The sequence below is a fragment of the Capra hircus genome, chromosome 1 (genome assembly GCF_001704415.2).
Source record: "Capra hircus breed San Clemente chromosome 1, ASM170441v1, whole genome shotgun sequence".
Taxonomy (NCBI): domain Eukaryota; kingdom Metazoa; phylum Chordata; class Mammalia; order Artiodactyla; family Bovidae; genus Capra; species Capra hircus.
In genome coordinates, this window is record NC_030808.1 from 95,510,829 (window position 1) to 95,535,621 (window position 24,793).

The 24,793-nt window shown below is 42.0% G+C and overlaps 1 protein-coding gene and 1 long non-coding RNA gene across 2 annotated transcripts in view; one reads left to right on the forward strand and one right to left on the reverse strand.

Moving 5' to 3' along the window:
* Window positions 1-11,935, forward strand: part of PLD1 (phospholipase D1) — a 283,431-nt gene extending 271,496 nt beyond the window's left edge. Inside the window, exon 28 of the transcript XR_001918038.1 lies at window positions 11,539-11,935. The gene's annotated coding sequence lies outside the window, so the exon portion shown is untranslated. The remainder of the gene's footprint in view (window positions 1-11,538) is intronic.
* Window positions 1-24,793, reverse strand: part of LOC106502158 — a 110,715-nt gene that overhangs the window by 40,399 nt on the left and 45,523 nt on the right. The gene's annotated exons all lie outside the window — the stretch shown is intronic.

Sequence of the window (24,793 nt, forward strand, 5' to 3'; positions counted from 1 at the left end):
GGTCAGCATGAACAGATTCCCCTGCAGAAAGAGAGCCCCCCAGAGAGCTCAACGAAAGCTACTCAACTAGGAAAGCAAGCAGTAAGAGCTGGAAGTTTAGAGATCTACAGAAGGTAGCTCTAGAAACCGTTTAGAGTATTCAAAGCCTACTTTAAGACCCCTCTCCTACTTAAATCTGGTTGGAGGGTTGAGGGGGAGAAATTCTCTCACTGCATTTACCTATCTTTTCTTTCCCATCTCTCTTTCCTCCATCACTGATTCACAACTTCCTGTTGACAAGAGCTCCTTTGCCCTGTGGGTGATTTTTCCTTTGTTCGTGTTTTAATTGCTAAGTCCTGTCCAACTCTTTTGCAATCCTGTGGACTATAGGTGTCAGCTTCCTCTGTCCATGGGGATTCTCCAGGCAAGAATACTGGAGGGGGTTGCCATTTCCTTCTCCAGGGGATCTTCCTGACCCAGGGGTCAAACCTACATCTCCTGCATTGCAGGCAGATTCTTTACCACTGAGCCACTTGGAAAGCCTGATTTCTTCTTGCTGACCTCTAAGAGTCCAGGAAAGGGTGGCCCAGTGGGTAAGACTCCACGCTTCCAATGCAGGGAGCTTGGGTTCGATCCCTAGTTGGGGAAATAAGATCCCATATATGCATGGTCAAAAAAAAAAGAGGAGTCTAGGAGAGAAAATAAGAAAGTAAATCACAGAACTAAGCTATGTGCTATCATTTGCTGTGTACAAGGAGATAGAAGAGGCTAATTCTGTGACTGCCATGGACAGTGTGACTGTAAGGAATCTACAGGAAGAGGGCTAGGAGGTTATATCACCAGTTCACCAATGGCAGAGTCTGGAAAACACTCCAAAGTTCAGAGTTCTGAATTCTTCTCCTGCCTGACTGTTGAGTCTTATCAACCTCCAACAACTCAGATTCTCTGGTGATCAGGGCTGGAAGCAGTATCAGAGATCATGTTACCTAAGGATTGCCACCTCAGATGCCTACAGAGGTCTGGAAAGTGACAAAAATGAGTGAGGAACACTGGGTAAAAGGTCACAAGGAATGGTGGGGGCTGAGGCAAACCGGAAATATAGGCATTTACAAAAACACTGTGTGGGCAGGAAACAAGGCTGCTAGCCAACATCGTCACACAGGCTGCTCATGTGTGACATATGGCTCCAAACTAATTTTGTGTATGAAGAAATAAAGGTTCAGAGAGGTGAAGTGACTCACTCCAGGTCACACAGCCTCGCAGCGGTGGAGCCGGTCCTGACAGCCCAGTCTGAACTTTGTGCCGGGACTCTCCCCACCCCACCATACAACCCCTTAACCTGCCCCTTGGCTGAAGCTGGATCACCCAACGGTGTACCTCTCTCCTCCAGTGAAAGCTGGTATCAGGCATTTTAGTGAGACTCAGGGACCTTTTTCCTATAACTCCACATTCCCGTTTTACCTAGGAGGTCAAACCAGTTGCAGATGCCACCATCAGTTACAGCTTTCCCACACCCTGAATTTCTTCCTTGCACAGCATGCGAAGTGTTTTCTTCTGCTGGGTTTCCCTCTGGGTACAATTTGAGAACTGGTTGCTCCTCATTCCAAGGCTTCAGGCAACAAAACTACAGTTTAGGTCTAAAACTTCTGAGTAAGATATTCTGAGCATTGGTGCAAGTTTTGTTGGAAGTTGACTTTAAATTTGTCCTTAAAATGTTGGGGAAATTAATTACTAGTTGTAAAGCACTCTGAAAATTAGGGATGAAAGGATCCATGGATCTACAAAATATTATTATAATTAATGAATGCCTATCAATAAACTATGATTAAGAATAATGGGCGTTCTTCACAGGTTATCAAGCTGAGGGATCTTTCACACGGGTACTTGTAGTACCATCTGTTTCGCCAGAAATATTCTCTTTGTAATTTGCTCATGAGAGTGTTGGTTCAGTGTGAAAAGGTACATTTTGTGCTTTGAAGAGAATATTACTGATATTTTTATACACCATGAGTTAGCAACGATGGATACTACCCTTAATTTCCATTTATAATTACTGTTGGGAAAACTTTTCAAATATTCTCAAGCTTTGTTTCAAGGAGAATCTTGTCAGATATTATATATGTTTAGGTTTCCTCCCCCGACTCCTCCTCCATCTAAGAACTCAATGTCTTTTTGGCTTTTCAAATCGGAGAGATTCTTTTTGGGTTTAATTTATTCATTTTTAATTGAAGGGTAATTGTATTACAATATTGTATTGCTTTCTACCATACATCAACATGAATCAGCTATAGGGTATAAATAGCAAACACCAGAGCTCAGGGTCTACACATAGCAAATGCTCAATAAATATTTGATGAGTGAGTGAGTGAGTGAGTGAGTGACAGGTAGGCCACGGTTGCCCGAGTCCTTTTTGGGAGTTCGGATGATGTTAGCACTCGGAGTTGTGAGGCTATCTTAGTTCTTTGGGTAAATGGACAGATTGTCTCCTGGCTGGAATCCTTCATTTCTGAAGCTCGGTTTGGATTTCCAGTCCATTGATCAAGCCCATTTAGTGACTGGTAGTGGTATCCCTGCTCAATGATGATAAAGACTGGCTTGATGATAAAGACTGGCTTCATTACTTCATTTGTTTGGGGATCATTTATAAAAATTCCAAAGTTACGGGGCTTGGAACAGAACAAAGCAATTGCGGTGATTCACCTGAGTCTCACAAACCACACAGGTGCTGCTTTGAAACAGACATACTTAGGTTCAAATTCTAGGCAATAATAATGGCAAATATTTGAGCAGTGATTATATTATGCTTAGTACTATGCTAAGCACTTTGCATGGATTATCTCATTTATTTCTCATGATTACCCTAATGAAGACAGTACTATAATTATGCCCATATTAAGTTGAGAAATAAGAGGCAGAGAAGTAAAGTAATTTATCCTAAACAACACTGGTAAGTAGCAGAGCTAGGATCTGGGCTCAGATCTATCTGATTCTAGGGTCTGACCTCTTAATTCCTATAATTGCCTCTCATCAATCACAGCTTTGCCACTTATTACCTCTGTAACTTAAAGGAGTCCTTTGACTTCTCTAAGACTTGGCTATCTCATTTTTTAAATGAATATTGTCACAGCCACTTTTCAAAGTGTGTACCTGAGCATCAGCCTCTTCTTTATTCCTCTCTCTCAATCTAATAATAAGGTTCAAAGAAGGCTGTTCTTTTCTCATAGTGCTTACTTGTGACCCCACTGATAGGCAAAAAGGTGAGCCCATGATCCCAAAAGGCTAAGTCTGGGTGGTCTATCTCTTTGGCCATAGTTGTTTTGTCAGGGGGTGGACACTGGACTCTAGTCAGGTATTTTTTAACCTGGCACCAGAGAAGGTGAGCTTCAGCCCCTTGATAGTGATAAAACAGAGAGATGGGAGCCTGACTGTGCTTCAGTTTCCCATCTGCAATGCTGTAATAGCAGAAAGAGTATCAGACAGAATGAAGCCAGTGTAAAGACTGAAGCAGAAGGGATTAGGTGGAGAAAAAAAGCCCAGGTTTAAACACACCCAAGTCCTAGCAGCTCCCCTGCCACTTCTCCAGCATAGCTATAGAACCAACAAATCCTCACTTATGCCTAAGCTAATTTGAGTTATGTTTTCATTTACTGACACTAAAATAAAGAGAACCCTGTCAAGTACACCATTGCATTGGATATATATAAGCCTAAATGAGTACATGTAGGGAAACCCATTTATGAAGAGTCCAGATTTCAGACATACCATTAGTGGGCTTACAAGGAAGCTTGGGTAAGTTGTATCAGTACTGGGAATGGTGTCTCCTGGAAATCACAGTACATAACATTTGCAATCAAGTGCCACAGATATTGGAGAAGGCAATGAAAATCCACTCCAGTACTCTTGCCTGGCAAATCCCATGGACAGAGGAGCCTGGTAGGCTGCAGTCCATGGGGTCGCTAGGAGTTGGACATGACAGAGTGACTTCACTTTCACTTTTCACTTTCATGCATTGGAGAAGGAAATGGCAACCCACTCCAGTGTTCTTGCCTGGAGGATCCCAGGGACAGGGGAGCCTGGTGGGCTACTGTCTATGGGGTCGCACAGAGTTGGACATGACTGAAGCGACTTAGCAGCCATAGATATGATCATTACATCACCCAAAACTTGATACCTGGCCCATCTCCTTCCAGTGCAAACTTATTGCTAATTACAAGCCTTTGGAATCTTGGCTTTTACCAGTAGTTATATTTTGCTAAAGAGCTAGCACCAAGTATCAGAGAGAAAATGAAACATAAGCAAAATTCTCAAAAGCAGAAATGACAGAAAGGATGGAATTAGAAGAAAAAAACAATAAAAGAGTTGTTGGAAGTATGCTCCATGTGCTCAAGAATGTAAAGAAAAATATGAATACAATGATAACAGGAATAAAAGAAATTTTAAAAGACCAAGTTGGAGCATCTAGAGATGAAAAATGCAATCTTTTAAATAAAAATATACTGGGTAGAATTAGATGCAGATTAGGTATTATAAAATAAAATATTGGTGACCATGAAGAACTAAGGACAAATTATCCAAAATAAAGCACAGAGAAAAAGATTTTTTGAAAAAGAACAGAGATTTTGAAAAAATGTCAAGCAGCCCAGCATATGGTAACTGGAGTTCTAAGAGGAAAGGAGAGCATGAAAACATATTTCAGGAAATCATGATTGAAAATCCCTACAATTGAATAAAAGTGGTGATTTTATGGATGTGAGAATCTCAACAGACTTCAAATAAAATAAACAGAAAGAAAATAACATAATGGAAAAGAGCAGCCAAATAAAAACAGCAGAATATAAGAACACATTTCTTGTCAGAAATGATGAGCCAAAAGACAATGGAGGGACACCTTTAAAGCACTGAAAGAAAACACAACAGTCAACCTAGAATTTTATATTCACTGAAAATGTCTTTCAAAAACAACGGCAAATGCGAGATCTTTCAGAGAAATGAAAGCCAGCAGACCTCACTATAAGAAATGTTAAAGGAAGTTCTTCAAGGAGAGTGGTAGGAAGGTGGAAATTTGGCATCACAAAGGAATAGAGCACATTGGAAATGGGAGCTAACTGGGTCATATAAAAAACAATTCAATTTTTCATTTTTTAATTGTAAAGTTTATACCATTTGTAAAGTAAAAATGAATGACATCAAGAAGCAGATGAAAAATTTTATATTATACATAAAGTTGAAGGTAGATTATAGTAAACTAAAGATGTATAATATAAATCCTAGTTAGTTCAGTCACTCAGTCACGTCCTACTCTTTGTGACCCCATGGACTGCAGCACGTCAGGCCTCCCTGTCCATCACCAACTCCCAGAGTCCACCCAAACCCATGTCCATTGAGTCGGTGATGCCATCCACCCATCTTGTCCTCTGTTGTCCCCTTCTCCTCCTGCTCTCAATCTTTCCCAGCATGAGAGTCTTTCCCAAATAAATCCTAGAGCAATCGATAAAAATAAAGAATAAAAATTACAATAAAAAACTAAAGAAGTACTGATAATAAACCGATTGTAAAGCTAAAATGGGAACATAAAACAAGTAAAATAAACAAGGAGAAGAAGAAAGGAAACAAAGAACATATGGGAAAAATAGGAAATAAAGAGCAATATGGTGATTTTAAATTTAACCATATCAATTACAGGTGGCAAGAACACATAGAAGAACTGTACAAAAAAGATCTTAACAACCTAGATGATAGTGATGGTGTGATCACTCACCTAGAGCCAGACATCCTGGAATGTGGAGTCAAGTGGGCCTTAGGAAGCATCACTACAAACAAAGCTAGTGGAGGTGATGGAATTCCAGTGGAGCGATTTCAAATCCTGAAAGATGATGCTGTGAAAGTGCTGCACTCAATATGCCAGCAAATTTGGAAAACTCAGCAGTGGCCACAGGATTGGAAAAGGTCAGTTTTCATTCCAATCCCAAAGAAAGGTAATGCCAAAGAATGCTCAAACTACCGCACAATTGCACTCATCTCACATGATAGCAAAGTAATGCTCAAAATTCTCCAAGCCAGGCTTCAGCAATACGTGAACCATGAACTTCCAGATGTTCAAGTTGGATTTAGAAAAGGCAGAGGAACCAGAGATCAAATTGCCAACATCCACTGGATCATGGAAAAAGCAAGAGAGTTCCAGAAAAACATTTATTTCTGCTTTATTGACTATGCCAAAGCCTTTGACTGTGTGGATCACAATAAACTGTGGAAAATTCTGAAAGAGATGGGAATAACAGACCACCTGACCTGCCTCTTGAGAAATCTGTATGCAGGTCAGGAAGCAACAGTTAGAACTGGACATGGAACAACAGACTGGTTCCAAATCAGGAAAGGAGTACATCAAGGCTATATATTGTCACCCTTATTTAACTTATATTTAACTTATATTAAATATTTGAGTACAATAAGAGAAATGCTGGGCTGGAGGAAGCACAAGCTGGAATTAAGATTGCCAGGAGAAATATCAAGAACCTCAGATATGCAGATGACACCACCCTTATGGCAGAAAGTGAAGAAGAACTAAAGAGCCTCTTGATCAAAGTGAAAAGGAGAGTGAAAAAGTTGGCCTAAAGCTCAACATTCAGAAAATGAAGATCATGGCATCTGGTCCCATCACTTCATGGCAAATAGATGGGGAAACAGTGGAAACAGTGGCTGACTTTATTTTGGGGGGCTCCAAAGTCACTGCAGATGGTGACTGCAGCCATGAAATTAAAAGGCGCTTGCTCCTTCGAACAAAAGTTATGACCAACCTAGACAGCATATTAAAAAGCAGAGACATTACTTTGTCAACAAATGTCTGTCTAGTCAAGGCTATGGTATTTCCAGTAGTCATGTATGGATGTAAGAGTTGGACTATAAAGAAAGCTGAGTGCTAAAGAATTGATGCTTTTGAACCGTGGTGTTGGAGAAGGTGTTTGAGAGTCCTTTGGACTGCAAGGAGATCCAAGCAATCCGTCCTAAAGGAGACCAGTCCTGGGTGTTCATTGGAAGGACTGATGTTGAAGCTGAAACTCCAATACTTTGGCCACCTGATGTGAAGAGCTGACTCATTGGAAAAGACCCTGATGCTGGGAAAGATCGAAGACAGGAGGAGAAGGGGACGATGGAGGATGAGATGGTTAGATGGCATCACTGACTCAATGGACATGAGTTTGGGTAAACTCTGGGAGTTGGTGATGGACAGGGAGGCCTGGCGTGCTGCAGTCCATGGGGTTGCAAAGAGTCGGACATGACTGAGCAACTGAACTGAACTGAACTGAACTGATATCAATTACTTGAGATGGTTAGATAGCATCACCAACTCAATGGACCTGAATTTGAGCAAACTCCAGGAGATAGTGGAGGACAGAGGAGCCTGGCGTGCTGCAATCCATGCAGTCACAAAGAGTTGGATAACACTTAGAGATGCAACAACAATGACAACAACAATATCATTATATCAGATATAGTCTAAGCATTCCGATGAAAAGACAGAGATTATCAGCTTGGAAAGGAAAATAAGAACGACTCTATATTATCTATAAGAAGCATCCTTTAACTAAAACAGCTCAGCTAGGCTGAAGGAAGAGGTAACGAAACACAGCTTTGCAAACAATAATAAAAGGAAAACTAGAGCGATAATATTAATATCAAACAAAGTAGACTTCAGAACAGGATATTTTACTGAAGATGAAAAGGAACATTATATAGTTAGAAGGAGATTAATTCATTAAGGTATCATGACAACCCTTAACTTGTACACACCTAATAACAGAACTCCAAAATACCTGAAACAAAAACTGAAAGGACTGAAAAAAGAAACAAATGCTCAATTATATTTGGAAACTTCAATATGCCTCCTTTGGGAATTGATTGAACAAGTTGGCAAAAATCAGTAAGTACAGAGAAGAGTTGAGCAGCACAATTCCCTTGATATAATTGAGTTGGTTTTCAGAATCAGACTCTAATGATAGAATTCTGAAATTGGTTCACTCACTAGCCAGATGACAATGACCTCCTCACTAGTGGTAGGTATTGATAGTTCCTGAAATGCCATAACAAAGCAATTGCTAAAGCTTTCACCTTTAGAAAGTAGGGATGACATAAATGGGGAAGGGTACACACTAGCTTGGAAAATGTCTCTGACAATTTCAAGGGTCGGAGGGGAAAGAACTCTAAAGACTGTGAAATGGGGTGGTCAATTTAAAGCAAAGCATGAGACCTGGACAGCACATAAAGAGACCCTTATTTCTTTCTCCAGAGGTACGGCAGGAGCTGAATGCCAGGCATAATAATTAATTGTAAGAGAGGTAGAATTTAGGGAAGCTGAATTCTTAGGCAGGCAAGTCTATGTCAAAGTTAGAACCACTCTGTTTGCAAACCGAATCAGCACATGCTTCAGCATCTTACACAAAATCCTTCCCAAATTCAATTGCTTTCAAGAATTGGCCTATAACACAAATCCTGAGATGGGCCTGGCCAAGGCTGTAGTGGACAAATGACCATGACTACACCAAGTCCAAGAAGTCTACAGTTTTCCCCTGAGAACCCGGCTCTATTACCTCCCTCAGTCAAGCAGCCAAGGGTTTACCCTGTGGTCAGGGAGGAACAAGCACTTGGAGCAACTCCTCTCAGTTGACCTCACGTCCCTAACGGTGTCATTTGAGAGGATAGGTGATCTTCTGAATGCAGTTCATTTCTTTCTAGGAGCGTGCTTCTAGACATAGCAGAGTAGCTGCAGGCAATTTCTGTTGCACACTCAGGGTTGAACTTCAGAGAGGGGAGAAGCAAAATTATTTCCCTAGAGGAAAATTCAAACGTACTGGAGAAAAATCATGGGAATTTCCATATGTATGGGTCTGGAAACATCTTGTTAGTATTGGTCAGTTCAGCAGAAATTTCTTTTGCTTATGGTTGGAGGGGGTTAGTGCAATAAGGAGATTCTAGTACCTAAAGATGTTCAGAAGGTCATTTAGTGTATTTCAGAGCTCCCATTTTATTGCAGCACTTCCAAACCATACTCCAGTTACTTAAGTCTCCTATATTTTCTTTCAAACCATCAGTAAACAGTTGGGCTGGTCTCATCTCTTCTAAGAAAAGAAGGAGAAAAAACTGGCATGAAGACAGACATATAGACATCAAGAAAGACAACCAGCAACTACAAGAACTACAAATCCTCTCTAATCACACAAACTGGCTTGCCAGGTGGCTCTGGAGCCAGCTATACTTGCGCACACTTTTGTTGGATTGCATCACCTGTTTCAGATGCTCTGGCCTTGTGAGATCCTCTCCCACAGGGAGGCGTTCTGTGATGAGAATAACACGAGCAGTAGTAGCTAAGCAAGGTGACTCAGGTTCTGGATTGCTGCATGTTGAACAGTCAAGCCCTGTCACTGGAGGCGAGCGGCTGAGCCCTCAGAACAGACAGAACCAGCCCCTGTGGCAGGGTTGGTACATGGGTCGAGCCGCCCTGGCTTCAGACAGGTCTTCCAGCCACAAACCTGCTTCTTGAGGTGGCTCTCCTAGCTGTGAAACTATGATTTTTATTTTTGTATTTGGCCATTTGCATGCTTTTCATTTATTCTGCCTTAGCTTCTATTAGTCCCTGATTAACCCCCTCTCCCTGCCCTGCCCTTGCCTCTCTGCCCTCCAGCTCTCCCCGCACAATGATGTATTTCTCATACCCATGCCCCTCAAGCCTATTAGGACTGCTCGCTAGATTCTTAAGGATGTCTCATTTTCTTACATGGCATTCAAGGCCTTTTCCAAACACAACCAATTAAGTTCCCACTCTCCTCTCCCACCTAATCTCACCCCTCTTATACATTTGGCAAGGCTGCAATAGACATTAGAAGCCCAAGTCAGAACATTTTCTTACCCAAGTAAAAGAAAAATCGTGAGTCTATTGGCAGAGAATATTTTCAATCTGTATAATACTGGAACAGTCTAGGTCTTATGGTATAATTTCTCCTTTCCATCTCTTGCCTGCCTCTGTGTCACTGTTCTTTCTGCCTAGAAGCACTTTTGACTTCCTCAATTTCCCAACTCTGATTTCCCAGCTTGTTGATAGTCTATGTGTCTGTTCAGTCCTAGGTTAAATTCACCCCCTCCATTTCACAGTTTAAATTAATTTCTCTCCTTTCTGTGCCGTCTGCTGCTGCTGCTGCTAAGTCGCTTCAGTCGTGTCTGACTCTTTGTGACCCTGTGGACTACAGCCCACCAGGCTCCCCCATCCCTGGGATTCTCCAGGCAAGAACACTGGAGTGGGTGCCATCACCTTCACCTCTGTGCCATCTAGTCATTTAAAAATCCTTTCCGTATTTTCTCTTTATTAAAGAAGAATGTGTGTGTGTTATTCACATTTATGTTTCCCTTTAACATCTGGCTAAAAAAAACCTTCCTTGAGCTTCTGGTTATGTAACCAGCTCTCTCATTACCTCATCTGGATCTCACAACAAACTTCTCATACATTATTACCATTTTTCCACTGAGGAAATTGCATCTCATAGTGGTTAAGCAATGCATCCAGATTCTCACAGTTCATAAGCCGTGGGTCTGGGTTTCAAACCGAGTTATCTGTGGCATCGGAGCTCTGCACACACAGGAAGTGTTCAAAACACAGTCTTTTCAAAAACTGAATTGACTCAGGTACAGCAAGAGATAAGGAAACCACTCTTTAAAAGAAGCTAAAACTGTAGAGATTAGCGACCCTCAATATTTTTTCTTCATAACAAGGGAGATACCAAATAATTGATTAGATTTCAAAGATCATTGTGGATGAAGTATGAAGGACATAAATATGAGCAGAATAAAAAATTCAAAACAAAAGGACCACAAAAACACTTTTTTCAAAATATATTTCCTCTCTCCTTTATCAGAAATGAACATGTTCCTTTTTGCTGCTGGCTGAGTAGTTGCTTGGACATCCTGATACATAAAACGCCAAGATAGCAATGCTTGCTGTTTCAAGAGATGTCAGCAGAGTGCAGGCCATAGGGGACTGCGGAGGACACTGAGTTCACTCCCCAGGCCACTCACTCACCCTCCATGCCACTGACCCACCCCCAGTGAAAGGTATCACCTTGACACAAAGTGAAGGTCAACAGATGAATTCACCAGGGATGACCAGACAACAAAACTGACACCAGTCTATTGGAAGTACGCTGAAAAGAAGGCTGATTGTGAAAACACAGCGAGCTTAAGTGTTCTTGGAAAATGTTCTCGGTCTCCTCTTGGTGCAGGAAAGGGCCCAGCCTGGTTTCATAGGCAGGGACCAACATGGGGAGTGGTATCATAATTATTACTGCTATTAATATTAATGTATGGATCCCACTTCTATCAACCTATCTTGATGACTTTATAATGGGTTCCTTGCAGGTCTGACTTGTCTCAGGCTTCCAGAATAAAATTGCTTCATCAAATTTGGACTTTCTTGATGAGACGCCTCTGGCTTCATCACGTGATCAGTTTTCATAGAGTTGAAAGCCAGCTGCTATTCCATTTTAATTTCTTTTTCCTTTCTCCTCTCGCCCTCAGGGATTTTGGATAAAAGAGTTTATTAGCTGAGTTCACTGGCTTGTCTCCGCAAAGCCTGAAACTATACTTCAAACTCAGCCAAGGCCCTTCCTTTGAGAGTGTGCCAGCTACGGAAGCCAGACAAGCAGGTGCAAACTGTTTGTTCCAGCCAGCCTTCCTGCTCAAGAACATCCCACCAGGCCAGCAAGACACTCACGACAGCAGAAAACACTAGCGAGTGCCCATCCTTGTAGTCCATACGAAATTCCACAGTCCAGTTTCCACACACCTAAAATCCAAAAGGCTCTGAAAAACAAGTTTTTGCTGTGCTTACAAATCTTTAGCAATCTCAGTTGGTAAAATCTGACTGACATGAATGGGAATAAAGTTATTTATAATCTTTGTTTCATTTAATATGAATATTGATACATTGTGCTGCAAAAAATTAATGTATTTAATTATAAGATATTCCCTGCATGTGTGTCTGTGTGTGTGTTTCTGAAATAACTCTAAATGTCAAAGCATGTACAACCCCAGAGATTGGAGACAAGGAATTGTATGCCCATAATATAAAAACACAATAAAAATCCCTCTTTAATAATGAAGGAAAACTTTGACTCCATCTTGACTTTCATGAATTTCTATGTGTCTCTATTAGTGAGTTGGAACTTCCTTGTTGGCCTAACAAAAGGTACTTTACTGTCACAGAAACAGTCTTAGACTGTGAGCTGGGAGGCCTTTATTTACCCTCTCTGAACCTCAGTTTCCTCATCAGTGAAATGAGGATGAAAATTCCAGTTCTAATTTCTTCGGGGGAAGGTTTGAGACTCAAATTAAAAAAAAAAATACATGCTCCATTGTTCATCTAGGTCCAACCTTACCACCATCAATTTGTGAGTCTTGATGCCCTCTCACTCTTCAATCACATTGGATAAGTATGGAAGACCAAACCTAGGCAAATATGTGTGTGAGTTCAAAAGCATGTGTACACACCTGCTTAGATTGCATTAAGGTTAAAATATTACCAAACAAGACCTTCTGGTACTTTGATTAATAAAAACCTTTGGGACTTCCCTGGTGGTACAGTGGGTAAGAATCTGCCTGCCAATGTAGGGGGCAGAGGTTCCATCCTTGGTCTGAGAAGGTTCCACATGCTGCAGGGCAACTAAGCCTGTGTACCACAAGTACTGAGCCTGAGCGCCCTAGAGTCCATGCTCCACGACAAGAAAAGCCACTGTAATGAGAAGCCAGAGCATTGCAACAAAGAGTAACCTCCACTTGCCTAGAGAAAGCCCGCGCTCAGCAGCGAAGAAATTAAAATAAATTTTAAATTAAAAAAATAAATAAATATCTTTGGTAACACCACTGTGTTTTTTAAAAAATGTTTTTTTCCGCTTTGAAAAGAGAGCAAGACTGAGTGAAAGAGTTTGTGCAACACAGCTGTGTATGGCGATTAATCTTAAGTGATTTGTATTGGTGGATCAAAGGAATACCCACAAGTAGGCAGATAAGATCCTAGTCGCAGGCTGGAACTGGAGGAAGCAGAAACCAGCCCAACAAAACCAGATATAAAAAATAGAGAAGATACAGAGCGAAGAGCAGGGAGTCTAGAACCCCTTAGGGCTTTTGGCTGATGTACATTTGCTTTTCATGTGGCAAATTACTCTGCGTTTTCAGCGCTTCAAAATATACACCTGTGGAACATATGTATGAGTTAGGTACCTTGAATAAGGACCTCAGAGAGGCCTAGAATTAAACAACAGGATGAAAATAACAATTTGCAGTTTACTGACTGCCTATTCATAATCCTCACACCATTTCTATGCAATAAGTATGGTTATCACTCTCATGCATCCCATTTATTGCTGTTTAACAAACCACCCCACAAGTCAGTGGCTTAAAATAATAATTCCTTATTATCCTTTATAGTTCTGTGGGATAACAGAGCTCAGCTGAGCAGCTGTCTTTCAAGATTTTCTTCAGTCACTGTAGGAAGTGACTGGAGCCAGAGACACCTGATGACTCCATGGTGGTGGGCATCCTGATGGCTTCTGCACTCGTGTCTGCCTCCTTAGCTGGGATAGCTGGAACATCTGGGGTCTGGCTAGGCCTTTCTTCTCTCTCTGGGTCTTCTCCACAGGCTAGTTTGGGCTTCCTCCAAGCATGGCAACCTCCGAGTAGTTGGATACCCTGTATGGCAACATTCTTCCCATCCAGGGGAAGTTCCAAGGGAACGAAGTGGAAGCTGCAAAGTTTCTCATGGTCTAGCCTCAGAAGTCATGCTGTCTCTTCCATGAATTCTACTGGTCAAAAGTGAGTTACAGGATCAATCCAGATTCAAAGAAAGGGGTTTATACAAACGTGTTGATAGAAAGCTGTGTGACTTAATGAGGGACCATCTTAGGAGACTAGCAAATAGAAAACAAATACCAATATAAATATCCATAACAAACCATGTTATAAATGAGAAAATTAAGGTTTGCAAGGTTAAGTTACTTGTTCAAGATCTAATACCTTGTAGGTAGTCAAGGTGGAGTTTAAATCTAGCTCTGTATGATTCCACTTTGCCACACTCTGGCTTCTCAGGTGGTGCTAGTGGGAAAGAATCTGCTGCCGATGCAGGAGACACAAGAGACCTGGGTTCGATCCCTGGGTCAGGAAGATCCCCTGGAGGAGGAAATGACAACTCACTCCAGTATCCTTGCCTGGAGAATAACCATGGACAGAGGAGTCGGAGAGGTATAGTCCCATGGGACCACAAAGAGTCAGACATGATTGAACACACACACGAGAGAAAGCTACATTGTATCTATTAAGTAAAACTATCTCTGAATATGACTTAATTTACTAAAACAGTATGTATTAAGGCACTGCACAAAACCAAGATCTCCATCCTCTAAAAACTGTACCTGGAAGGCTGTGGTCTAATATGAAAACAATACTGGACTTGAAATAGGAAATTCAGAGTTTGAATCCTGACTCTGTTGTAACTACAGACATCTCATTTAAAATCTTTGAAACTCACTTTTTCATGGTAAATTGGATAAAATAATGGCCTTCCTACACAACTGGTGTAAAAATCAAACAAAGCAAGAGACATGGGCATAATTTCGTCAGCGATAGAGTATTATATAAATGGTAGGCTTTAACTGAGAAGAAAGACATGGACCCACAAAAGGTTATGTAACAATGTAAAAGAAGAGAATGCCTCTTTCCAAGATGCATGCAAGTTGAAGTTTGATAGATGTCACTTCTAGGAAGTGACCCATGCAACTGCTGAGACACTGAACCAGGTGCTCTGTGAAGCTCCTTCCACCTCTACACTCTGTGACACCACACGTTTGCCTGGAAAACTCCAATAATCTGGACTGCAGGAGGCACTTACTCCTTCACAAGATGGCAAATACCATTTTGTTAAGGAATAAAGAAGACACCAGGGTCCCAAAGAGCAGAGATTGAGAGAAAATTCACTCCTTACTTGTATTTCACCTTATTTCACCTTACCTTCAAATCGCTTGATGTGGGCAGATCACTTGAGAAGGAAATACTGTCGAAGTTCAGAGAGAGCTGCAGCTAAACCCTAGTTTGAACCTGAGTGTGACTGTGTCTGATGAGCTGGGCTCAGACAGCCCAGTAGGAGTAAATGGGTATGGATGGAGGAGAAGAGCACCAAGCAGGCCCTGAGCTGGGTCCCTCCTCCAGTCGGAGCCCTGGGGAGAGTGCATAGCAGCCGCAGGCAGCCACAGGCACTCACACTCCCAAGATTTTCTGTGATGCTCTGGGGACAAGCAGTGTGTCTTTCAGGCAAAGGGGAGACAAAGAGAGAGACAGGGGATTGGACCAATTTTTCCTTCCTTCCTGAAGCTCCATGTGATTTGGCACAGAAAGGGTACAAAGGCTGTTACATGGGAACGGGGAGTGAAACTCTGAACTGTAAGGAGTAATGTGAGTGCCACCTTGTTTGTCTGGATATAAATGAATTCAGGATACAGGACAGCTGACTCCTAAAAGAGATTCATCTATCCTATAGCAGTGTTTCCCAAACATCTCTCCAAGGATTTATGTTTATTCCTTTCCTTTCATATGTTCTGAATAGTGCATGCGTGCGTGCTAAGTCAGGCTTCCCAGGTGGCGCTAGTGGTAAAGGACCCACCTACCAATGCAGGAGACCTAAGAGACGCAGGTTCCATCCCTGGGTCAGGAAGACCCCCTGAAGGAGGGCACAGCAACCCACTCCAGTAGGACACAACTGAAAACAACTTAGCTTGAATGCACGTATGTATAGAAGTTGACTTGTTGCTTACAAAACAAAAGTTTTTCATAATGGTATCTGACTGTGCAACCCTATGGACTGAGCCTCTGTCCGTGGCAAGAATACTGGAGTGGATTGCCATTTCTTCCTCCAGGGAATCTTCCCAACGCAGGGGCTGAACCCACATCTCTTATGTCTCCTGCACTGGCAGGCAAGTTCTTTACCACTAGCACCACCTGGGAGGCTTGTTCTAAATACTACTACCCATAAAACAAAAGTAACTTTTTTTTTTTTTTTTTGCTGCACTGTGCAGCACATAGGATCTTAGTTCCCTGACCAGGGATGGAACCTTCTGCATTGCAAGAGCAGAGTTTTAACCACTGGACTACCAGAGAAGTCCCCTCAAAATAAATTTTCAAGTTTTTGTTTCTATTTTTTTTTAAATGTCCAATTCAGCAGTTTTTTTAGTGTATCCACAAACTTACAGTCATCACCAAATGCCATAACATGTTTATCACACCAAAGTGAAAGCCATTAGCGGTCATTCTCCATTCTTCTCTCCCCAAAGTCTCTGGCAATCACTCACTTACTTTCTGTTGCTATAGATTTGCCTATTCTGGACATTGCATATTAATGGATTCACACACTCTATGGACTTTCTGTCTGGCTTCTTTCACTTAACGTAACGTTTATCAGAACTTTGTTTTTATTGCCAAGTGATATGCCATCACATGGGTATACCAGATTCTGTTTATCCATTCATCAGTTGATGGACATTTGGGTTGTCTCCACCTTGGAGTTATTATAAGCATTCATATGCAAGTTTTTCTATGACTGTATGTTTTACGATTCTCTTGCTTATACACATACCTAGGAGTACAATTTCTTGGTCACATGGTAACTTTCGATTTAACTTTTTATGAAACTGCCAAACTATGTCAAATAAAATATTTTGATCAGTAATTTTTTTTCTCAATGAAACCTAGACATTAATCATTGTTTCTGATCAGCATGAGATTATGCTTATTACTGTATTGACATCTTACCTTTTAGGCACAAGCACAGAAATTTGCAGTCTAGCCTATACAGACTCACTGTGGGCAAATGGTAGTTTTGTCTAGACTTTTTGAAACTTTTGCCAATAGCTCAAGGTATCATCCCTAGAGTACCTTTGAAAGTCCGCAGGGTCCTGAACTCCAGATTGGGAATGAGGCAAAGAGTAAGAACAGCTTTTGGAAACGTTTTATGAGACTTTAGGACATCTGTGCTCTCCTCTTTCTCCTCTTCCCTCAATCAGAGACCTTTATTTTTTCACTCGTAACTAACATAGATTAATGGTTCCCATACTTTAGGATTTTAGGAACTAGTAAAACAATTTTTCAAATAGTGAAGTTACATAGGATTTCCAACTTTCTATGTTCTCAAACAAGAACAATTAAAAAAAAAACTTCAATAACAATGGTGTAATTAAAGAAAAACCAATGCCAGATAGTAGACTAAAAGATGATTTTAAAAATTCATTTTAAAAATTGTTTTTATATGCTTATTAATTTATTTTTCTTATTTTGTTATGGCCCACTGAAAACAACCTCTTAGACCAGAAAGACAAATCTGCTTATACCAAGTGGGGACAGAATAATTAAGTCTCCTGCTGCTGCTAAGTCACTTCAGTCATTTCCGACTCTGTGTGACCCCATAGATGGCAGCCCACCAGGCTCCCCCGTCCCTGGGATTCTCCAGGCAAGAACAGTGGAGTGGGTTGCCATTTCCTTCTCCAATGCATGAAAGCGAAAAGTGAAAGGGAATTTGCTCAGTCGTGTCCGACTCTTCGCAACCCCATGGACCGCAGCCTACCAGGCTCCTCTGTCCATGGGATTTTCCAGGCAAGAGTACTGGAGTGTGGTGCCATTACCTTCTCCAAATTAAGTCTACACAGCTGTGTTAAAGTGTAAGTGATCCTATTCTCACCTACCTTGCTCCCATTAAGGACAAATTACCTGGAATGTTAGGTCCATGAATCAAGGCAAACTGGAAGTGGTCAAACAGGAGATGGCAAGAGTGAACTTCGACATTTCAGGAATCAGTGAACTAAAATGGGCTGGAATGGGTGAATTTAACTTAGATGACCATGATATCTACTACTGTGGGCAGGAACCCCTTAGAAGAAATGGAATAGCCATCATAGTCAACAGAAGAGTCTGAAATGCAGTACTTGGATGCAATCTCAAAAATGACAGAATGGTCTTTGTTCATTTCCAAGGCAAACCATTCAATATCACAGTAATCCATGTCTATGCCCCGACCAGTAATGCTGAAGAAGCTGAAGTTGAACGGTTTTATGAAGACATACAAGACCTTTTAGAACTAACACCCAAAAAAGATGTCCTTTTCTTTACAGGGGACTGGAAATCAAAAGTAGGAAGTCAAGAAACACCTGCAGTAACAGGCAAATTTGGCCTTGGGAGTACAAAATGAAGCAGGGCAAAGGCTAATAGAGTTTTGCCAAGAGAATGCACTGGTCATAGCAAACACACTCTTCCAACAACACAAGAGAAGACTCTACACATGGACATCACCAGATGGCCAACACCAAAATCAGATGGATTATATTCTTTGCAGCCAAAGATGGAGAAGCTGTATACAGTCAACAAAAACAAGACCAGGAGCTGACTGTGGCTCAGATCATAAGCTCCTTATTGCCAAATTCAGACTTAAATTGAAGAAAGTAGGGAAAACCACTAGACCATTCAGGTATGACCTATATCAAATCACTTATGATTATACAGTGGAAGCGAGAAATAGATTTAGGGGACTAGATCTGATAGATAGAGTGCCTGAAGAACTATGGACAGAGGTTCGTGACATTGTACAGGAGACAGGGATCAAGACCATCCCCATGGAAAAGAAATGCAAAAAAGCAAAATGGCTGTCTGAGGAGGCTTTACAAATAGCTGTGAAAAGAAGAGAAGCCAAAAGGAAAGGTAAAAAGGAAAAATATACCCATTTGAATGCAGAGTTCCAAAGAATAGCAAGGAGAGATAAGAAAGCCTTTCTCAGCGATCAATGCAAAGAAATAGAGGAAAACAGTAGCATGAGAAAGACTAGAGATCACTTCAAGAAAATTAGAGATACAAAGGGAACATTTCATGCAAAGATGGGCTCAATAAAGCACAGAAATGGTATGGGCCTAACAGAAGCAGAAGATATTAAGAAGAGGTGGCAAGAATATACAGAAGAACTGTACAGAAAAGATCTTCACGACCCAGATAATCATGATGGTGTGATCACTCACCTAGAGCCAGACATCCTGGAATGTGAAGTCTAGTGGGCCTTAGGAAGCATCACTATGAACAAAGCTAGTGGAGGTGCTGGGATTCCAGTTGAGATAATTCAAATCCTGAAAGACGATGCTGTCAAAGTGCTGCACTCAATATGCCAGCAAATTTGGAAAACTCAGCAGTGGCCACAGGACTGGAAAAGGTCAGTTTTCATTCCAGTCCCAAAGAAAGGCAATGCCAAATAATGCTCAAACTACCGCACAATTGCACTCATCTCACATGCTAGTAAAGTAATGCTCAAAATTCTCCAAGCCAGGCTTCAGCAATACGTGAACCATGAACTTCCTGATGTTCAAGCTGGTTTTAGAAAAGGCAGAGGAACCAAAGATCAAATTGCCAACATCCGCTGGATCATGGAAATAGCAAGAGAGTTCCAGAAAAACATTTATTTCTGCTTTATTGACTATGCCAAAGCCTTTGACTGTGTGGATCACAAGAAACTGTGGAAAATTCTTCAAGAGATGGGAATACCAGACCACCTGACCTGCCTCTTGAAAAATCTGTATGCAGGTCAGGAAGCAACAGTTAGAACTGGACATGGAACAACAGACTGGTTCCAAGTAGGGAAAGGAGTATGTCAAGGCTGTATATTGTCACCCTGCTTATTTAACTTATATTCAGAGTACATCATGAGAAATGCTGGACTGGATGAAGCACAAACTGGAATTAAGATTGCCGGGTGAAATATCAACAACCTCAGATATGCAGATGACAACACCCTTATGGCAGAAAGTGAAGAAGAACTAAAGAGCCTCTTTATCAAAGTGAAAGAGGAGAGTGAAAAAGTTGGCCTAAAGCTCAACATTCAGAAAACTAAGATCACGGCATCTGGTCCCATCACATCATGGCAAATAGATGGCGAAACAGTGTCAGACTTTATTTTTTGGGCTCCAAAATCACTGCAGATGGTGACTGCAGCCATGAAATTAAAAGACACTTACTCCTTGGCAGCAAAATTATGACCAACCTAATCAGCATATTAAAAAGCAGAGACATTACTTTGTCAACAAAGGTCTGTCTAGTCAAGGTTATGGTTTTTCCTGTAGTCATGTATGGATGTGAGAGTTGGACTATAAAGAAAGCTGACCACTGAAGAATTGATGCTTTTGAACTGTGGTGTTGGAGAAGACTCTTTGAGTCCCTTGGACTGCGAGGAGATCCAACCAGTCCATCCTAAAGGAGATCAGTCCTGGGTGTTCATTTGTAGGACTGATGTTGAAGCTGAAACTCCAATACTGTGGCCACCTGATGGGAAGAGCTGACTCATTTGAAAAGACCCTGATGCTGGGAAAGGTTGAGGCGGGAGAAGAAGGGGATGAAATGGTTGAATGGCATCACCGACTCAATGGACATGAGTTTGAGTGGACTCTGGGAGTTGGTGATGGACAGGGAGGCCTGGTGTGCTGCGGTTCATGGTGTCACAAAGAGTTGGACACGACTGAGTGACTGAACTGAACTGAACTGATCACTTCCAAGTGTGATGGATTTGTCTCTACCGCCTCCTTATTAAGAAAGGTTTCTGGGCCACATGTGTTCCTAGAGTTCGATTTTAAAACGGGGGGAGAAAGGCCAATAAGGGAAGACTAAGAGAGGTTAAGTTCGTCCAGAGCCCTGGGGGTTGGGCTGGGCGGTGAAGAAAATTGAGAAAGAGGGAACAGCATCCTCTTAGGCTGAGGGTAGTTTCCTTGGGTGGGCGTGGTCCTGGGAATGGCAGATTCCAGAAAGGGCCTAAAATGTAAGGCACTTAGGGAAGGGTGACAAGAATAAGCAGGAAATGTTGCTGAGATAAAGTAGGTCCTCTTTACTGCTTTTCAGAAATATTTTACAAGAGACTGGAATTCCTTAAAAAAATTTTTTTTTGATGTGGACTATTTTTGAAGTCTTTATTGAATTTATTACAATATTGTTTCTGTTTAATCGCAAGGCATGTGGTATCTTAGTTCCCTGACCAAAGATTGAACCCATTCCTCCTGCAGTGGAAGGTGGATTCTTAACCACTGGACCACCAAGGGGGTCCCTGGAATTTCTTTTTTTAAAAATACAGAAACTGGACTTCATGATTTGAGATTCACAAAGATCATACAAAATGGATCAGAAGTTGATGTTCAGCTTTCAGACCATCAGTCACCCATTACAACTGGTATTTCTTCTCTTCTCCAAGACACTTTTACTCTCTTCCTCTATCTCCTACACAAAACTTTTGCTTAGGAATTAAAGAAACTGTATTTGTACAGGATACTATGCATATAATATATAAATAATCTTTTGCAGTTGGAATAAGTAACTTTAATGACTGTCTTTATCATTCTTTGGTTCATTTATTTGTTTATTCATTCAAAAAACATTTATTGAGCATCTCCTAAGGGGAAAAAATTTGCCTGAGGGCTAGCTAGATAAATTAACAAAATTAATACCTAGTTCTTGAGTGAACAAATATTTGACTCAAGATATGTAAACAAGGGAAATTACAATGGTGCACAATAATAATATTACAAGGCACAGAGCTGTGGAGTGATCGATTCAGTCTTTGGAGGGGTGGGGCAGGGGGAAAGTTAAAGACTTTCTGGAAGAGATGACAACTGAGTCTAAGAAGGTGGTGGTGGTGGTAGTGCAGTCACTAAGTTGTCTCTGACTCTTGGGAATCCATGGGGTCTGACTCTTGTGACCCCATGGACTGTGGCCTGCCAGGCTCCTCTATCCATGGAATTTCCCAAGCAAGAATACTGGAGTGGGTTGCCATTTCCTTCCCCAGGCCATCTTCCCAACCCAGGGATCGAACCCATTCTCCTGCATTGCAAGCAGATTCTTTACTGACTGAGCCACCAGGCGAGCCCCGCCTAAGAAGGTAAGTAGCAGCATATCAGGCAGACTAGGGTGGATAGAACATTCCTGGAAGAGAGAACAGAAAAATGTGAACCAGTCGCAGTTCCACTGTAAAAAGTGTGGGAATGGCAAACGATTAGGCTGGAGGGCAGCAGCCAGAAAAAGGAGATGGATTTGGGACTTTGGCATGGGCCAGCAAAGAGATTTACTCAAAGAGGCATAATATGATTTGCATTCAGAAACCTCATACTGTAAGATAGAGTAAGCTAGACAAAGAGAGACCAGCTAGGTAGCTCTTGCAGCAGCCCAGGTGAGAAAGAATACAAAGCCAGGCTATAATAGAGATGCAGTCCATCAAGGTTGGAAAGGTGAGAGATTCCTTCTGCCTGGGAAGATCTGGGAAGATATCTGGGAGATGGGATTTGACTGTCCTGAATGAACTGAACTTCAAAGGCACAAACAGAAGAAAATGGGGGACTTCCCTGGTGGTCCTGCTCCCAATGCAGGGGGCCCAGGTTCAATGGCTCACTGAGCAGGGAACTAGATCCTGTATGTCACAGCAAAGATCCCACACATTGCACCTAAGACCCTGCATGGCCAAAAAAAAAAAGAACTACTTGGAGATAGTCTGTGTTGACTCTAAACTCACAGTACCCAGCACAGATCAAGTCACATAGCAACCTTTTAGTTTCTGTTTGTTGGATGAATGAAAAATGAGTTCCAGGATGTGTTAGTTATCTCTTAACACACCCCCAAATTCAGTGGCTGAAAAGAACCACAATTTATTTTTGTTTGCCTGTCTACAGAGTAGACAGACAGCTCTGCTGGTCTGGGCCCAACTTGGTTGGCTTCAGTGACAACAGCCATCACTCACTCCAGCATCTGCAGTCCTCTAGTAGGTTCGTTAGTGGTTGGACGGCTGTCGGGTTGAGAGACAGTGTGACTGAGAGCCACGTGTGTCTTAGTATCTAAGTAGACTAGCCTGGGCTTATTCCCATGGTGGCGCTGGGGTTCCAAGAGAGTGAACAAAGGCATGCATGGCCTCTTAAGGCTTAGGCTTAGACCCTACAAAAATTGCATCACTTCTGTTGCCTCTTGCAGCCCAAGTGAGTCACATGGCCAGCCCAGATTCCAGAGGAAGAGAAAAACGCCACTTCTTGATAAAAGAAAACAGAACGTCACATTCCAAAGGGAGGTGGATACTGTGGGGAAAAGAATTGCGGCTGTGTTTATAATCTATCACACAGGCAGAAGGAAGAGGCAGAGCAGGGTTGGAAGGTGGACTGTACTAAGGATCTTTGGGCTTTCTCAGTGGCTCAGTGGTAAAGAATCCGCCTGCAATGCAGGAAACGCAGGAGATGCAGGTTTCACCCCTGGATTGGGAAGATCCCCTGGAGAAGGAAATGGTATCATCAGGACAGCATGGAATGACAACACTCACTCACAGGCAGGCTAGGGGGAACGGTGGGGCGGGGAGCTAGGAACACATAGAAAAAGACTGAGCTGGATAAGAATGTAGAAGCCAGACCACAAAGGGCTTTGAAGGTCAGGCTGAGGATGTTTGGACTGTGTTTTCCACTCCCTGGGCAGCTCTCAAAAGTTTTTGTGATAGGAAATGACACCATCAGAAGAAACCTCAACCAATGTGAGAGGCTGGGGGAGCTCATTTTAGCCCTTGGTGCTTGTCATTCGGGAGTGGGCTGTATATTACAGCTATGAGAAAGGCACAGAGCTGTAAGGGCTCTCTTCGGGTCTCTCCATTATTTCTCCCTGCTGAGTGCTCCCCAGGTGGCAACTGGACTCAATCCAAAAGGCAAATAAGGAGCCAGTCCAAGTTTACTGAGACCACCACATGAGTAAAGATTACAACATTCTCAACAACTTACAACATGTTTGCCAGCCCAGGCTAATTTTTAGCTACTACTTCCTCTTCTTTGGAAGTATTTTGGTCGTAAAGTGAATGCAATTAACCATCTCTTATATTTGTGGGGAATAAATACTAAACCTGGTGGTGGAGCAGTTGGGTTATTTTCAAAGCCCAATCACTCTCTCTTTTAAACTTTAAGTAAACTCAACACACCCTCTTGCAGAACTCTTGAACTAACTCGGGGGTTTCCTCTCTCTGCTCTGCCGTGCTGGGAATTCAACCAAAGAAAGGCCAGCCATGGAGAGGGAGAAGCCGGGTCCCTGGCACATGAATAAGCTAAAATTCTAAGCCATCTTAAATGACAAGTCGTTACCCTCTAGGGATAAACTCCTTGCTTTGATCTTTAAGGTGTACCAACATGACAAAATGCCCATTCCTTGGTGGCTCAGATGGTAAAGAATCTGCCTGCAGTGAGGGAGATCTGGGTTTGATCCCTGGGTAGGGAAGATCCCCTGGAAGAGGGAATGACAACCCACTCCAGTATTCTTGCCTAAAGAATTCCATGGACAGAGGACCCTGGTGGGCTACTGTTCATGGGGTCACAAAGAGTTGGACACGACTGAGCAACTTTCACTTTCACTTTTTTTCAACATGACGAAACAGGTCCCATCTCTCAGGCTAAAAATGGCAGCATTTCCGAGCGCTTAGCTCTCTTAAGAGGAAATGTGGGATGTTCTTCTCCCCACTTTTCTGTCATTAATTCCTGTGCCTCCTCCAGAGGCACCTTGACAACATGAACCCAGGACTGTGGCCATCTGCCTCCCTGCTTTATTACTAGGGTCTAACACTTAAGTAGTGCTTACTGATTATTAGTCAAGTGAATATATGAATGAATACTGGAGCCAAACACGGTACTCACCTGTGCCAGCTGTGTTTTTGTGGGCAGGTTACTTGCTTAGCTTTCCTAAGCCTCAGATTTATCACATGTCAGGCCGT